This window comes from Scyliorhinus torazame, chromosome 26 (assembly GCF_047496885.1).
Source record: "Scyliorhinus torazame isolate Kashiwa2021f chromosome 26, sScyTor2.1, whole genome shotgun sequence".
Taxonomy (NCBI): domain Eukaryota; kingdom Metazoa; phylum Chordata; class Chondrichthyes; order Carcharhiniformes; family Scyliorhinidae; genus Scyliorhinus; species Scyliorhinus torazame.
The window spans coordinates 7,074,014-7,091,226 of record NC_092732.1 but is presented as its reverse complement, the minus strand read 5'-3'; positions in this window follow the sequence as shown (position 1 = coordinate 7,091,226).

The following is a 17,213-nucleotide window of genomic DNA, read 5'->3' as shown; positions in this document are numbered from 1 at the left end:
TTATGCAGGACTTTGTCAAAGCCTTCTGAAAGTTCAAATATACCACATCCAGTGGATCCCCTTCATCAATTCTATTAGTTGCATCCTCGAAGAATTCCAATAGATTTGTCAAGCTCGATTTCGCGTTCATGAATCCATGCTGACTATCACTGTTTTCGAAGTGCTCTGCAATTAAATCTTTGATTTGGTTTAGCACAGGGCTAAATAACTGGCTTTGAAATCAGACCATGGCAGGCCAGCAGCACGGTTCAATTCCTGTACCGGCCTCCCCGAACAGGCGCCGAAATGTGGCGACCAGTGGCTTTTCACAGTAAATTCATTTTAAGCCTACTTGTTACAATAAGCGATTTTCATTTCATTTTCATTTTTCATAATGGACTCTAGCATTTTCCCCACGAATGACGTCAGGCTTACTGGGTTATCATTTCTTTTTAACTGTCTACTTTCTCTATAAGTCCATTTTTAATTGAGGAGTTACATGAACCACCCTCCAATTAACACTGCTGCATCACGGTGCCAGGAACCCGGGTTCAATACCGACATGGGATGTTCGTCTGTGGGCTGTTTTGCACATTCTCCCCGTGTCTGCGTGGGTATTCTCTGCATGCTGAAAAGACGTGTGGATGAAGTGGATTGGCCATGCGAGATTGCCACTTAGTGTCCAGGGATGTGTAGATTAGGTCACGGAAAAGAGTCCTTGGAGTACAGGGAATTGAGTATGTGATTTTTCGAAGCGTCCGTGCAGACCCGTTGAGACAAATGTCCTCCTTCTGCCCTGTAGGCCTCACATGATGCCTCATAAATTTCTGGAAGGGGTTCTGTGCCATGGTTCCGGTGGAATCTTGCTGAGACTAGTGTCATGTGAGTGTCCATTTAAGAAAGGTTTCTTATCATGTGACTCGCAGCACATTGGGCTGTTTCAGTTTTACTGCTTTGGGCTACAGAAGGAAGAACACGTGTTTTCTCTGTTTTCAGTTTAAAAAGCTGTTCCAGTGAAAACCACATTGCGTGTGGCCAACTGCATTGGTAATTTGAAAGATGTAGTTGTTTTCCAGAAGGAGTCTGAACTGCTCGCTAAACTGGATCAGAACAGTTCTGTCCAGTGAGAATAAAGTGTGCTGGCCCACGTCCTTGTAAAGGGGTTTTGGATTAATTGGATTTTGGTATTGAATTGGAACAGCTAAGGGGGAAATCATTAAGTGCTATACATAGATTACTGTCGTGTGTGGCGTCTTTACGGTTGTAATTGCTAAAAATAATATTGTTGTGTTTTAATATATGTAAATATTCGCTACAATCTTAGACTAAACCTTGTTTTGACTGAAGTGTCCAGGAAGACTGATGAATCACACCTGCAGTGAAGGCTCATCCTAGCCCAATTCAACGTAACGGCTGGAGGTCAGGTGAACATCAGAATACATTTTGGAGTTTCTAAGCCATGGCCCCTAACACTGGGTTGTATGGGTTTCCCTGCTTTCCATATTTAACTGGGCCATGCTGCCCATGACGAAATGGCGTAAAAATGCTTTGACTCCCGAAGCCGTTTCTAAATGATTAGTCGCATGTCAGCAATGTGCATTTTGAGTCTTTAACTTAACTGTCAGGATAGTCCTGCCTCACCTCTTCATTCTCGTCATGATGTGGACTCAAGTATGCCGCTGATCGGTGAGTATTCAGCTAAACAGGAGCATTTTCATGCAACAAACTTCAGTCCATTGTGCATTAATTTTAAGTACAAAATACAGTATGTTGTTTCACACGGCACGCTGGCACAGTGGTTAGTACTGATCCCCCACAACTCCAGGGACCTGGGTTCATTTCCGTCATCAGGTGATTCTCTGCGTGGAGTTTGCACTTTCTCCAGTGTCAGTGTGGTTTCCTCTGGGTGCTGCAGTTTTGTCACACCGTCCAAAGCTGTGCAGGTTTGGTGCATTGGCCATGCCAATTTTACTCTTAGTATTCAAAAGGTTAGGTAGGGTTACGTGGGTAGCCTGGATGTGTGGCCTTAAATAGGGTGCACAGCGGATAGCACTGATCTATCACAGCTCCAGGACCAGAGTTCAATCCCGGTCAGGGGTTACTGTCCTTGTGGAGTTTGTACATTCTTCCGTCTTTGTGGGTCTCGTCCCTCACCCAATCATGTGCACTGGGTGGATTGGCCAGGCTAAATTGATCCATAATTGGTACAAAAAAAGAATTGGAAACTCTAAATCTATTTTTCAAATAGCCACCTTCTGCACTGTAAATTCTATGACCTATGATATAACTCCAGGAATAGTTCCTACATTGAAACGCGAGTTTCCCTAACCTAACTGAACCTACTAACTGTATCTAACTCTGTGTCAAAAGGTGTCCCCTAATACCATGCCTGTGGAATAGATATTTCAATATTTTCCAATTACGAGCAATATCTTTTGGAGTCAATCAACAGCTACCCTCTCAATAATTATTTGAAAATACCAAATATTAAACGACCAAAAGAAATAAGAGAGGACTTGCACACTGGGGACCTCGAGTCTGCTCCGCCCTTCAATACAAACATGACTGACCTGACTGTGTGCTCCATATCATTTTCAAGCCCATTGCCCTTGACGACCTTGTCGATATTAAATCTGACGAACTCAGCCCTGAGTATATTCCATGAACCGACCTACACTGTTCACTGAGGAAGAGAAGTCAAACACTGAACCCTGCCGAGAGGAGATCTTTCTCCTAATCCCCATCTTAAACAGCCTATTACGAAACTATGGCTCCTTTCCTGGATTCCCCCATGAGGGGGATCATTCTCTCTGCATCTACCCTTTGATGCTTGCTGGGAATCTTTAATGTTTCAACGAGATTGGAGTTACAATTAGGAATTTCTTTTGGATTATTTACCTGCCCGTACTTTCAGTTTGAACGGAATATTTCCCGTCATTAACAGACGGCATGAGGAGCCTGTCAACATAATCGCCATTTGCATCCAATCCCCATCATCACTAAAACTGGCAACTGCACTGGCATCTAAGGTGAGAAGAATATGTTGTAGTTAAGAGAATTATGTCTTCGATGGACACTCATCCAAATCATTGATGGAAATAACAAAAAATCGTTGAACCAGCTCTGATCCCTGAGGTACACTGCTGGTTTGAGTCCGACAGTTTGAAAAAGAAACCTCTGCAACAAACCTTTGTCCTCTGTCGTCAAGCCAATTTTGTGTCCAATTGGCTACTTCACCGTGGATCCCAAGAGATTTAACCTCATGCAACAACTTACCATGCGGTACCTTGTCAAAGGCCTTGTAAAGGTCCATGTAGACAACGTCGACTTCAGTGCCCTCATCGCCCTTGTTGGTTACCATTCATGAATTTCAGTTAAATTGGTGAGTCGTAATTTTCCACTCACCAATCCATGCGGACTTTTCTTCATCAGTCCTTGCCTCTATAAGTGCCTGTAGATTCTGCCTCTGAGAAAACAAAAACAGATGGTGAGTATTTTTATCAATATCTGAAGAAGAAGAATGAACAAAGTGAGTGTTTGACGTATAGAAAGTGAGTCTGCAGAATGGAAATGGAAAATAGGAAAGTGGCACTTGAATCCAACAGGTATTTTGCATTCACCTTCACTGTCGAATACACAAGTTAAATCCAAGAAGCAGCGATAAGCCAGGAAATAATAATATTAATCGTTATTGGTGTCACACGTAGTTTTACATTAACACTGCAATGAAGTTACTGTGAAAATCCCCGAGTGTCCACACTCCGGCGCCTTTTCGGGCACAGTGAGGGAGAATTCAGAATGTCCAATTCACCTAACAAGCACGTCTTTCGGGACTTGTGGGAGGAAACCGGTGCACCCTGAGGAAACCCACGCAGACACGGGGGGAACACGCAGACTCCGCACAGACAGTCACCCACGCCCTGGATCAAAATCGGGTTCCTGGTGCTGCGAAGCAACAGTGATAACCACTGTGCGACCGAGCCGTGGGAGAGAAGTACCTCGGAAAATTACAATCACCAAAGAGACACGGGTGACATTTTTTGAGATGCGTGATGACAAGTACCCCGATTCCGATGGGATGTATCCTCCCATCATAACATGTGTGTCGAGTGAGAGAATTGCAGTATTGGTTTTAATTTTCCCATTACCTTGGAAGATAGGCAACGTGACTCTTTAATTCAACAAGGATGTGAGACAGAAAGTACGAAATATAGGCCAGTTGACTTAACATCTTATATGGGGAAATCATTTGAAGTTATTCTTAAAGACAGTGAAGAATGACAGTTAAATCAATTCAATGAAATCATTCACAGTCAACATGTTTTATGCAAGAGAAATCAAGTTTAACCGACTTATAGATTTTTTTGGACATTACCAAGATGAAGAGAGATTGCAAATCTCTGAGGTGCGATACATCTGGGTGTCCTGGCGAATGAATCACAGTGTGCAGGCAGAGCAAGTAATTGAGAAATCTAACAGAACGTTTTCATTTACTGAGAGGAGTATTCAATGAAAAAGTAGGGAGTTTACACTTCAGTTGTACGAGCGATACCACATTTGGTATACTCTGGACAAAATTGGTCACTTTAGTTAAGGAAGGATGTAAATGCGTTGGAAGTCATTCACAGAAATGCATCAGAATAATGCCCGGAATTTGTCCCATGAGGGAAAGTTGGAATGGTTATATGTATCATATCCGCTAGAGTTTAAAGAGCAAGAGGCTACTTTATTGAAATATATCAGATCCAGAAGGGTCTTGAAAAGGTGGATGTGGAGAAGATGTTTTCTGTTGTCGGAAAATGTAGAATTGGGGGGGGGGGGGGGGGGGGTCACTGTTTAAAAATAATGGGTCGTCCGTTTAAAAGGAAAATTAGGATAATTCGTTTCCTCTGAGAGGGTCGTGAATCTTGATAACTTCCATCCTTTCAATGGCGGTTGAAGGAGTACCTTTGAATCTTTTTAAGGCAGAGATTGGTATGTTTTTGGTAAGCAGGGAGTTGAGAGGTGATCGGGAGCATGCCGTATGCTGAACTGAGGTTACTATCAGATCAAGCATGGCCTGGTTAAGCTGTGAAGCAGAGTTGCGATGAGGAATAGCGCATTCCTGATCCTTCTTCGTATTTTCGCCCTTAAAACAGATAGAATTCCGAAACGATGACCACAGTAAATGTTGGAAAGATGCGTCCACTGGTGAGGGAATAGTGAAGTAGGGAACACAGTTTCCGCAGTAAGAGGGGGACGAGGATCAATGTCTACTGTCAGTGGCTCACTGGAGTTTGAAATTCCCATTCACACAGAGGAGTGTGGCGGGGGTCACTGAATATAGTCAAGGCTGAATTAGAGCGGTTTGAATTAACAATGGAGGACAGGGTTGTAGGGAGGCAGACAGGAGGATGGAGATAAAATCAACAATCAGGTCAGCTATAATCTTGTTGTATAGCAGAGCAGGCTCGAGGGGCCGAATGGCCTCTTCGTGTTGCAATTTGCTATGGCCATTTAGTCTCTGCTCAGTTAAGTAAAGGCAATCGGAATTATTAATTCATCTCAGAATAAAACATGAAGGAACGTGGGAAAATTAAAGCATCAATACCATGGTTATGGCTTTGGGAATGAACTGATTTCTGAAACAGTTATAAATACAGTGAGAACACAAAGTACAAAACAACAAAGAAAATTACAGCACAGGAACAGGCCCTTCGGCCCTCCCAGCCAGCGTCGATCCAGATGATCTATCTAAAACTGTCGCCTATTTTCCAAGGACCTACTTCCCTTTGTTCCCCTCCCGTTCATATATCTATCTAGATACATCTTAAATGACGCTATCGTGCCCGCCTATACCCCCTCCGCTGGCAAAGTGTTCCAGGCTCCCACCACCATCTACGTAAAACACTTTCCACGCACATATCCCTTAACCTTTCCCCCTCTCATCTTGAAATCGTGACCATTTGTAAGTGACACCACCACTCTTGGATAAAGCTTTTTGCTATCCACCCTGTCCATACCTCTCATAATTTTGTAGACCTCAATCAGGTCCCCCGTGAACCTCCGCCTTTCCAACAAAAACAATACTAACCTGTCTTCATAGCTAGCACCCTCCATGCCAGGCAACATCCTGGTGAAACTCCTCTGCACCCTCTCTAAAGCATCCACATCATTCTCGTAATGTGGCGACCAGAACTGCACGCAGTATTCCAAATGTGGTCTAACGAAAGTCTTATACAACTGTGACATGACCTGCCGACTCTTGTACTCAATACCCCGTCCGATGAAGGCAAGCATGTTGTCTGCCTTCTTGAACACTCTATCGACCTGCGTTGCCACCTTCAGGATACAAATAACCTGGACTCCCAGTTCCCTCTGTACACCAATTTTCCCCAGGAATCTTCCATTGACCGTATAGTCCGCTCTCGAATTCATTCTTCCAAAATGCATCACTTCACATTTGCCTGGATTGAACTCAATCTGCCATGAATCTAAGAGGAAGGAAAGGCGAGCCACAAGGGGGAGGGGCAGGAGCGGGGATAGAGGGGGTAGAGGGAAGAGATGGAACAATAGCGGAGAGCCAGGGAGGGGGAGTGGGGAGGCAGGGAAACATTAACAAACTTAACACCCACAGGAACAGAGAAAACGGGGAAGACGGGAGGGCGCAGAAGCGGAAGTGCGCAGAAACGGAACGAGACGACAATGGCAGCGAACTCCATCTGGGAGAATCAAGGGACGACAACACCACGAACAGATGCCTACTTATGTGTATAAATAATTTTGCCAAGTGTACAGAGATGCTGCTGTTGAGGGGGGGGGGGGGCATAATACCGTCCTATGGCTTCTCAGGGAAAATTAAAACGTCAGCAGCAGCAGGGGAGTGGGGGTGAGTGCTCCGTTGGGAGGGTGTGGGAAGACTGAGATGCGTGGGGTCACGTCTAGTCAATTGCTATTTTATATTCTCTTTTTGCACTATGTTAATGTTCACTCGATTTTGCTGTGTTAGGATTATTACTATTTATTATGAAAAACTTGCAAAACTTTAATTTAAAAAAATATTTTTAAAAAACAATGGCACCACCCTTGTGAGCAGATCAGATCACCAGGTCAGAGGAATGGAATGAGAGAGGAATGGAGCAAGTTCAGAGGGAGACAGGATAGAGTGGGTAAGTGGTGGAGGAGGAATTGAGATGGCCAATGTCGCACTGACGGAGCTCAATGTAAAGAAAAAGAGCAGGTAGGAGGCCAAAGGATGGGGGTCCAGTTAGAGTGAGATTACTGGAGGAGGATGGAGTTCAACCGCAAATATTCATAAAATAGACAGTGAGAAACAGCAGAGATACTATTATCTATTCACCAATCATGATCAGAATATTACCAAAGAATTGGAAGGCCGCAGACGGTGTCTGTTATTCTTGAAACAGAAATGAAAACAATTCCAGAACGCAATCTCCCAATCACAACATCAATAATAGGAAAAACTGGAATTAAAATGGTGAGGTAAAAAATCTAGTAACACAGTCAGCACATATTCCAAAATCAATCAGTCCTGACAGATTTGATTCAATCATTTCAATAACTAGAGGTAATTAAAGATTCCATTAGTATGATAGATGTGAAACCAGTCGATTTTCCAAAGGCTGTCGGTAAGATCTGGCATAACAGACGCATGAGTAATGTCAGAGCCAGTGGCGTTAGGGGACACAGCAGCAGAATTGACAGCAAGCTGGAGACACACAGGGAGAGGAGTTAAAGGGATTTAGTCTGATTGGTGGAAGGTGGGAAGTGGTGCTCCACAAGGAACACAACTGGGATCACGCCCCATCATCATTTACATCAACAATATGGAATCGGGAAGCAGAATGATAATTACAGATATTACAAAGACATCCAAATTTAGAGGAAAAATACAACTAAGCACAGTCACACATTCACCATCAATTATAAACTTGCAAAGTGGTTATTTCAGTGGGAAATTAATTTGCCCACAGCTCAGTGTCCGCTGCTGCATTTTGATCAGAACAATAAGTCTCCCAATCAGACCTTGAAAAACAAGGGTCTGAATGGAATGGAGGGGTTTCTGGGTTCAGGTGAACATATTCCCGATTCATTCGAAGCAAGAACACAGTTTCAACGCACCCATAAAATTTGAACAAACATTGGATTAAATCCCAGATGAATAGAAATGAGAAGGATATCACAAAACCTATTGGAATACTGGATTGTTGTGGTTTTTCTAATGCCAGGCTGTAGGTGATAGCTGTTCCTGTTGGAGCAGCTCAATAGAAAATTGGGATATCGAGATATTTCCTTCACACAATAAATATCCAACATCTGCAAAACACAGACAAACTATTCCTGTTTTTAATCTAATACAAAGGTCAAAGACAGAGAGAGCGTTCCATAGAATGGAGCATCCATTCGCCAATAAAATACCTGATTTCAAAATAGAAACAAGTGTTTTCGGGACAGCCCCTCACCCATCCACAATACTACTCTACACGGACAGACAGTCCCATTAATAGATGGATATTTGGATCAGATATTCCACTCCTAACCTCATAATAAGACCCATTGGTGTGAGGTAAGTGCCAGATCATTATAATATATATATATATATATATATATACATATTTTAAAAATGTATTTATTAACCAGATCTTGGTTGGAGTTTAGAGGGAAGGTAGTGCAATGTTCCTCCTGCAGGATGTTTGAGGTGAGGTGAGGTTAGTGTCCCTGCTGATTTTACCTGCAGGAAGTGCCGCCATCTCCAGCTCCTCCAAGACCGAGTTAGGGAACTGGAGCTGGAGTTGGATGAACTTCGGATCATTCGGGAGGCAGAGGGGGTCATAACTAGCAGCTTCAGGGAATTAGTTACACCAAAGATTGGAGATAGATGGGGAACTGTAAGAGGGACTGGGAAGAAGCTGTCAGTGCAGGGATCCCCTGCGGTCGTTCCCCTGAGTAACAAGTATACCACTTTGGATACTTGTGGGGGGGGGGGACTTACCAGGGGTAAGCCATGGGGTACGGGCCTTTGGCACGGAGTCTGTCCCTGTTGCACAGAAGGGAAGGGGGGAGAGGAGCAGAGCATTAGGAATTGGGGACTCGATAGTCAGGGGCACAGATAGGAGATTTTGTGGGAGCGAGAGAGACTCACGTTTGGTATGTTGCCTCCCAGGTGCAAGGTTGCGTGATGTCTCGGATCGTGTTTTCCGGGTGCTTAAGGGGGAGGGGGAGCAGCCTCAAGTCGTGGTCCACATTGGCACTAACGACATAGGTGGGAAAGGGGACAAGGATGTCAGGGAGCTAGAATGGAAGCTCAGAACGAGAACAAACAGAGTTGTAATCTCTGGGTTATTGCCCGTGCCACGTGGTAATGAGATGAGGAATAGGGAGAGAGAGCAATTAAACTCGTGGCGACAGGGATGGTGCAGGCGGGAGGGATTCAGATTTCTGTATAACTGGGGCTCTTTCTGGGGAAGGTGGGACCTCTACAGACAGGATGGTCTACATCTGAACCTGAGGGGCACAAATATCCTGGAAGGGGGGGGGGGAGAGATTTGTTAGTGCTCTTTGCGGGGGGGGGGGGGGGGGTCAAAACTAATACAGCAGGGGCATGGGAACCTGGATTGTAGTTTTAGTGTACGAGAGATTGAGAGTATAGAGGTCAGGAGCACAGAATTGAATTCGCAGGAGGGGGCCAGTGTTCAGGTAGGTGGTTTGAAGTGTGTCTACTTCAATGCCAGGAGCTCGCGAAATTAAGTAGGGGAACTGGCAGCATGGGTTGATACCTGGCACTTCGATGTTGTGGCCATTTCGGAGACATGGATAGAGCAGGGACAGGAATGGTTGTTGCAGGTTCCGGGGTTTAGGTGTTTTAGTAAGCTCAGAGAAGGAGGCAAAAGAGGAGGAGGTGTGGCGCTGCTAGTCAAAAACAGTATTACTGTGGCGGAGAGGATACTAGATGGGGAATCTTCTTCCGAGGTAGTATGGGCTGAGGTTAGAAACAGGAAAGGAGATGTCACCCTGTTGGGAGTTTTCTATTGGCCTCCAAATAGTTCTAGGGATGTTGAGGAAAGGATGGCGAAGATGATTCTGGATAAGAGCGAAAGTAACAGGGTAGTTATTGTAGGAGACTTAAACTTTCCAAATATTGACTGGAAAAGATGTAGTTCGAGTACATTAGATGGGTCGTTTTTTGTACAATGTGTGCAGGATGGTTTCCTGACACAATATGTTGACAGGCCAACAAGAGGAGAGGCCACATTGGATTTGGTTTTGGGTAATGAACCAGGCCAGGTGTTAGATTTGGAGGTCGGTGAGCACTTTGGGGACAGTGACCACAATTCGGTGAATTTTACGTTAGTGATGGAAAGGGATAAGTATACCCCGCAGGGCAAGAGTTATAGCTGGGGGAAGGGCAATTATGATGCCATTAGACATGACTTAGGGGGGGGGGGGGGGGATAGGTTGGAGAAGTAGGCTGCAAGTGTTGGGCACACTGGATATGTGGAGCTGGTTTAAGGAAAAGCTACTGTGTGTTCTTGATAAGTACGTACCGGTCAAACAGGGAGGAAGGCGTCGAGCGAGGGAACCGTGTTTTACCAAAATAGTGGAATCTCTTGTTAAGAGGAAGAAGGAGGCCTATGTGAAGATGAGGAGTGAAGTTTCAGTTGGGGCGCTTGATAGTTACAAGGTAGCGAGGAAGGATCTAAAGAGAGAGCTAAGACGAGCAAGGAGGGGACATGATAAGTATTTGGCAGGTAGGATCAAGGAAAACCCAAAAGCTTTTTATAGGTATGTCAGGAATAAAAGAATGACTAGGGTAAGAGTAGGGCCAGTCAAGGACAGGGATGGGAAGTTGTGTGCGGAGTCTGAAGAGAAAGGCGAGATACTAAATTAATATTTTTCGTCAGTATTCACTCAGGAAAAATATAATGTTGTGGAGGAGAATGCTGAGACCCAGGCTGTTAGAATAGATGACATTGAGGGCAGAGGTGTTGGCAATTCTGGACAGGCTGAAAATAGATAAGTCCCCAGGGCCTGATGGTATTTATCCTATGATTCTCTGGGAAGCCAGGGAAGAGATTGCTGGGCCTTTGGCTTTGATTTTTATGTCATCACTGGCTACAGGAATAGTGCCAGAGGACTGGAGGAGAGCAAATATGGTCCCTTTGTTCAAGAAGGGGAGTAGAGACAACCTCGGCAACTATAGACCGGTGAGCCTCATGTCTGTTGTGGGTAAAGTCTTGGAGGGGATTATAAGAGACAAGATTTATAATGATCTAGATAGGGATAATATGATTAGGGATCGTCAGCATGGCTTTGTGCCTCACAAACCTTATCGAGTTCTTTGAGAAGGTGACTGAACTGGAAGACGAGGGTAGAGCAGTTGATGTGGTGTATATGGATTTCAGTAAAGCGTTTGACAAGGTTCCCCACGGTAGGCTATTGCAGGAAATACGGAGGCTGGGGATTGAGGGTGATTTAGAGATGTGGATCAGAAATTGGCTAGCTGAAAGAAGACAGAGGGTGGTGGTTGATGGGAAATGTTCAGAATGGAGTTCAGTTACAAGTGGCGTACCACAAGGATCTGTTCTGGGGCCGTTGCTGTTTGTCATTTTTATCAATGACCGAAAGGAGGGCGCAGAAGGATGGGTGAGTAAATTTGCAGACGACACTAAAGTCGGTGGTGTTGTCGACAGTGTGAAAGGATGTAGCAGGTTACAGAGGGTCATAGATAAGCTGCAGAGCTGAGCTGAGAGGTGGCAAATCGAGTTTAATGTAGAGAAGTGTGAGGTGATTCACTTTGGAAGGAATAACAGGAATGCGGAATATTTGGCTAATGGTAAGGTTCTTGGAAGTGTGGATGAGCAGAGGCATCTTGGCGTCCATGTACATAGATCCCTGAAAGTTGCCACCCAGGTTGATAGGGTTGTGAAGAAGGCCTATGGAGTGTTGGCCTTTATTGGTAGAGGGATTGAGTTCCGGAGTCAGGAGCTGTGTTGGGCATATTGGAGTATTGCGTACAGTTCTGGTCACTGCATTATAGGAAGGAGTGGAGGCTTTGGAGCGGGTGCAGAGGAGATTTAACAGGATGTTGCCTGGTATGGAGGGAAAATCTTATGAGGAAAGGCTGATGGACTTGAGGTTGTTTTCGTTGGAGAGAAGAAGGTTAAGAGGAGACTTAATAGAGTCATACAAAATGATCAGGGGGTTAGATCGGGTGGACAGTGAGAGCCTTCTCTCGCGGATGGAAATGGCTAGCACGAGGGGACATAGCCTTAAACTGAGGGGTAATAGATATAGGACAGGGGTCAGAGGTAGGTTCTTTACGCAAAGAGTGGTGAGGCCGTGGAATGCCCTACCTGCAACAGTAGTGAACTCGCCAACATTGAGGGCATTTAAAAGTTTATTGGAAAACCGTATGGATGATAATGGCACAGTGTAGGTTAGATGGCTTTTGTTTTTTGACTTCCCATTTCGGTGCAACATTGTGGGCCGAAGGGACTGTACTGCGCTGTATCGTTCTATGTTCTATGAGAAAACCACGTCCAGTAGAATTCTACGCTGGCAGATACTTCCAGTAATACTTGTTCACCTCTGTCAGATATTCCACTCTGATTCGTGATCCACACTCGATGTGATTGCATTCTTGCTCCAACAGAACCTTCCTTCAGAGAGATTACCTTCACTGAGACCCAATCTTCCATTCTACAAGATACCACTCAATATAATAACTTCATTGGTAAGAGATCCTTGGAGTTCCAAACAGAGGTTTATTTTCAGCTGGTAAAAGGAATGCAAACAAACATGTTTAAAAACATTTGACTGAAGTGAATTATATCATTGATCAGGTGTCTCTATAACAGTGAGCACGAGATCAGCATTGAACATTTACCGCCAGAGTTTAAAATAAGAGAGCCGCTCACACACAGTTTATAATTTTCCTGGGTACTTCTCTCCCACGGCTCGGTAGCACAGTGGTTATCACTGTTGCTTCGCAGCGCCAGGAACCCGGTTTTGATCCAGGGTGTGGGTCACTGTCTGTGTGGAGTCTGCGCATTCTCCCCGTGTCTGCGTGGGTTTCATCCGTGTGGTCCGGTTTCCTCCCACAAGTCCCGAAAGACGTGCTTGTTCGGTGAATTGGACATTCTGAATTCTTCATCTGCGTACCCGAACAGGTGCCGGAATGTAGCGACTAGGGGCTTTTCAGAGTAACTTCCTTGCAATGTTAATGTAAGCCTACTGGTGACAATAATGCAGATCATTATTATCCTCTTGCTTTCGCATTCTCTCTCACGTATTTTCTCTCTCACCCTCTTTCTCACTCAATATTCTCTCTCACCCTCTTTCTCACTCACTCTCATTCTATCTCACCTTTATTCTCTCTCACTCTCATTCTCTCTCAGCCTCTTTGTCACACCCTCTTTCTCTCTCAGCCTCTTTCTCCCTCACGCTCTTTATCTCACCTTCCTACTCCCTCACTCGTGGTATCATCATACATGAAGTTATGGTTAATGAAACATGTACAGACAGCCACTAGAGGGAGCTAGAACCATAAGTACACAAGGGATCATGTTAAGCCTGGGTGGGTGGGGGACAGATGATAGTGACGGTGGTAGCAGAAGGAATGACGAGTCAGTTCAAAACAGACTGAAGTGAGAGAGAGCAGATAGCAGTTTAAACTCATTGTGAGTTTAAATGTATAAGAGAGTATTTTACGTGTTATTTTGTCAACGATATGTTTCTGGGGGATGTGCCGAAGCCAGTTAGCAGCGTTCAATAAAGTCGATTTGTTTGTTAACAAAGGTTGTTGTACTTTGATCAACACTATGCAGCAAAACCACCCGGGTAAAGTAAAGCAGAGAACAACACAACTCTCATTCTCTGTCACCCTCTTTGTCACCCACCCTCTTTTTCTCTCACCCTCTCTCGATCTCACCCTCTGGCACTGTCTGTGTGGAGTCTGCACGTTCTCCAGTGTCTGCGTGGATTTCCTCCGGGTGCTCCGGTTTCCTCCCACAAGTTCCGAAAGATGTGCTTGTTAGGTGAATTGGACATTCTGAACTCTCCCTCTGTGTACCCCAACAGGCGCCGGAATATTAAGACTAGGGGCTTTCCACAATACCTTCGTTGCATTGTTAATCTAAGCCTCCTTGTGACACTAATAAAGATTATTATTATCATTACACTCTTGATTTCTCTTTCTCTCTCACCGTCTTTTTTTCCCTCACTCTCATTCTCTTACCCTTTTTCTCTCACCTTTCCCTCTCACTCACCTTCCCTCTCAACCTCTTTCTGTCTCATCCTCGTTCTCTTTCACTTTCTTTCTCTCTTAATCACTTTCTCTCTCGCCCTCTCTCTCTCTCTCACCTTTCTCACTCACCTTCTTCCTCTCTCGCCCTCTTCCTCTCTCACCCCCCCTTTCTCTCTCGCATCCTGCTGCCTCATCCTCTTTCTCCCTCACCTTCATTCACTCTTAACCTCTTTTTCACCCACCCATTTCTCTCTCAAGATCTTTCTAACTCACCCACTTTCTCCTTCACCCTCGTCACTCGCTCACTCTCATTCTCCATCTGCTTCTTTCTCACTCAACTTCTTTCTCTCTCACACTCTTTCTCTTTAATCCTCTGTCTCTCAATTTCCCTCAAAATGTCTTTCTCACTCACCCTCTATCTTGTTCACTCTCTCAGCCACTCTCATTCTGATCTCCCACTTTCTCTGTCACTCTCACTCTCTCTTGATCCCTCACCATTTTCTCCCTCGCCGTCTTTATCGCACCCTTTTTTATCTCACCCTCTCAATGTCAATGAAGGGGTTCAGTAAACAAAGAACAAAGAAAAGTACAGCACAGGAACAGGCCTTTCGGCCCTCTAAGACCCTGCCGACCACGCTGCCCGACTAAACTACAATCTTCTACACTTCCTGGGTCCATATCCCTCTTTTCCCATCCTATTCATGAATTTGTCAAGATGCCCCTTAAATGTCATTATCGTCCTTGCTTCCACTAACTTCTCCGGCAGCGAGTTCCCGGCACCCTCTACACTCTATTACTAAATCTTCCCTCGTACATATATTCTACACCTTGCACCTTGCACCTTAAACCTGTGCCCCCTAGTAATTGACCCCTCTACCCTGGGGAAATACCTCTGACTATCCACTCTGTCTGTGCCCCTCATAATTTTGTACACCTCTACCAGGTCGCCCGTCAACCTCCTTCGTTCCAGTGACAAAAAACCGAGTTTATATAACCGCTCCTCATAGCTAATGCCCTCCATACCAGGCAACATCCTGGTAAATCTCTTCTGCACCCTCTCTAAAGCCTCCACATCCTTCTCGTAGTGTGGCGACCAGAATTGAACACTATACCCCAAGTGTGGCCTAACTAAGGTTCTATACAGCTGCAACATGACTTGCCAATGCTTCTACTCAATGTCCCGACCAATGAAGGCAAGCCTTCTTGACTACCTTCTCCACCTGTGTTGCCCCTTTCAGTGACCTGTGGAACTGTACTCCTAGATCTCTCTGGCTTTCAATACTCTTGAGGTTTCTACCAATCACTGTACATGCACTACATGCATTAGACCATACAAAATGCATTACCTCACATTTGTCTGGATTGAACATATCTCCGCCCAAGTCTCCTAAAAATCTAAATCCTCCCGTATCCTCTGACAGTCCTCATCGCTATCCGCAATTCCACCAAACTTTGTGTCGTCTGTAAACTTACTAATCATACCAGTTACATTTTCCTCCAAATCATTCATATGTAGTACAGACAGCAAAGGTCCCAGCACTGATCCCTGCGGAACACCACTAGGCACAGCCCTCCAATTAGAAAAGTATCCTTCCATTGCTACTCTCTGCCTTCTATGACTAAGCCAGCTCTATATCCACCTTGCCAGCTCACCCCTGATCCCGTGTGACTTCGCCTTTTGTGTTAGTCTACCGTGAGGGACCTTGTCAAAGGCCTTACTGAAGTCCATATAGACAACATCCACTGCCCTACCTGCATCAATCATCTTTGTGGCCATTTCGAAAAACTATCAACTTAGTGAGACATGCCCGCCCCTTCACACAACGATGCTGCCTCTCACTATTACGCCCATTTGCTTCCAGATGGGAGTAGACCCTGTCTCGAAGAATTCTCTCCAGTAATTTCCCTACCACTGACGTAAGTCTCACCGGCCTGTTGTTCCCTGGATTATCCTTCCTTCCTTTTTAAAACAAAGAACAACATTGGCTTTACTCCAGCCCTCCGGGATATCACCTGAAGACAGCGAGGATCCAAATATTTCTGTCAAGGCCTCAGCAATTTCCTCTCTTGCCTCCTTCAGTATTCTGGGGTCGATCCCATCAGGCCCTGGGGACTTATATTTACCTTAATATTTTTCAAGACGCCCAACACCTCGTCTATTTGGATCTCAATGTGACCCAGGCTATGTTACACACCCTTCTCCAGACTCAACATCCACCATTCCCTTCTCTCTGGTGAATCCTGATGCAAAGTATTCATTTAGTACCTCGGCCATTTCCTCTGGCTCCACACCTAGATTCCCTTGCCTATCCTTCAGGCCAACCCTTTCCCTTGCTGCCCTCTTGCTTTTTATGTACGCGTAAAAAGCCTTGGGATTTTCCTTAACTCTATTTGCCAATGACTTTTCGTGACCCCTTCTAGTCTTCATATTGTTTTAAGAAGCCCTCCTGGATGCTCCTTACAAACTGTGCCCCGTCTAAGCAGCTGGCACTAAGTGAGTCCCAGTTAATATTGGGGAAGTTGAAGTCTGCCATCGCAACAACCCTGTTGATTTTACTCTTTTCCAAAATCTGTCTACCTATCTGCTCCTCTATCTCCCGCTGGCTGTTGGGAGGCCTGTAGTAACCCCCCAATATTGTGACTGCACTCTTCTTATTCCTGATCTCTCCCCATGTAGCCTCACTGCCCTCTGAGGTATCCTCCCGTAGTGCAGCTGTGATATTCTCCCTAACCAATAGCGCAACTCCACCACCTCTTTTACATCCCCCTCTATGCCGCCTGAAACATCTAAATCCTGGAACGTTTAGCTGCCAATCCTGTCCTTCCCTCAACCAGGTCTCTGTAATGGCAACAACATCATAGTTCCAAGTACTAATCCCAGCTCTAAGTTCATCTGCCTTACCCATAATACTTGCATTAAAACATATGCACTTCAGGCCACATACCCGCTGTGTTCAGCAACTTCTCCCTGTCTGCTTTGCCTCAGAGC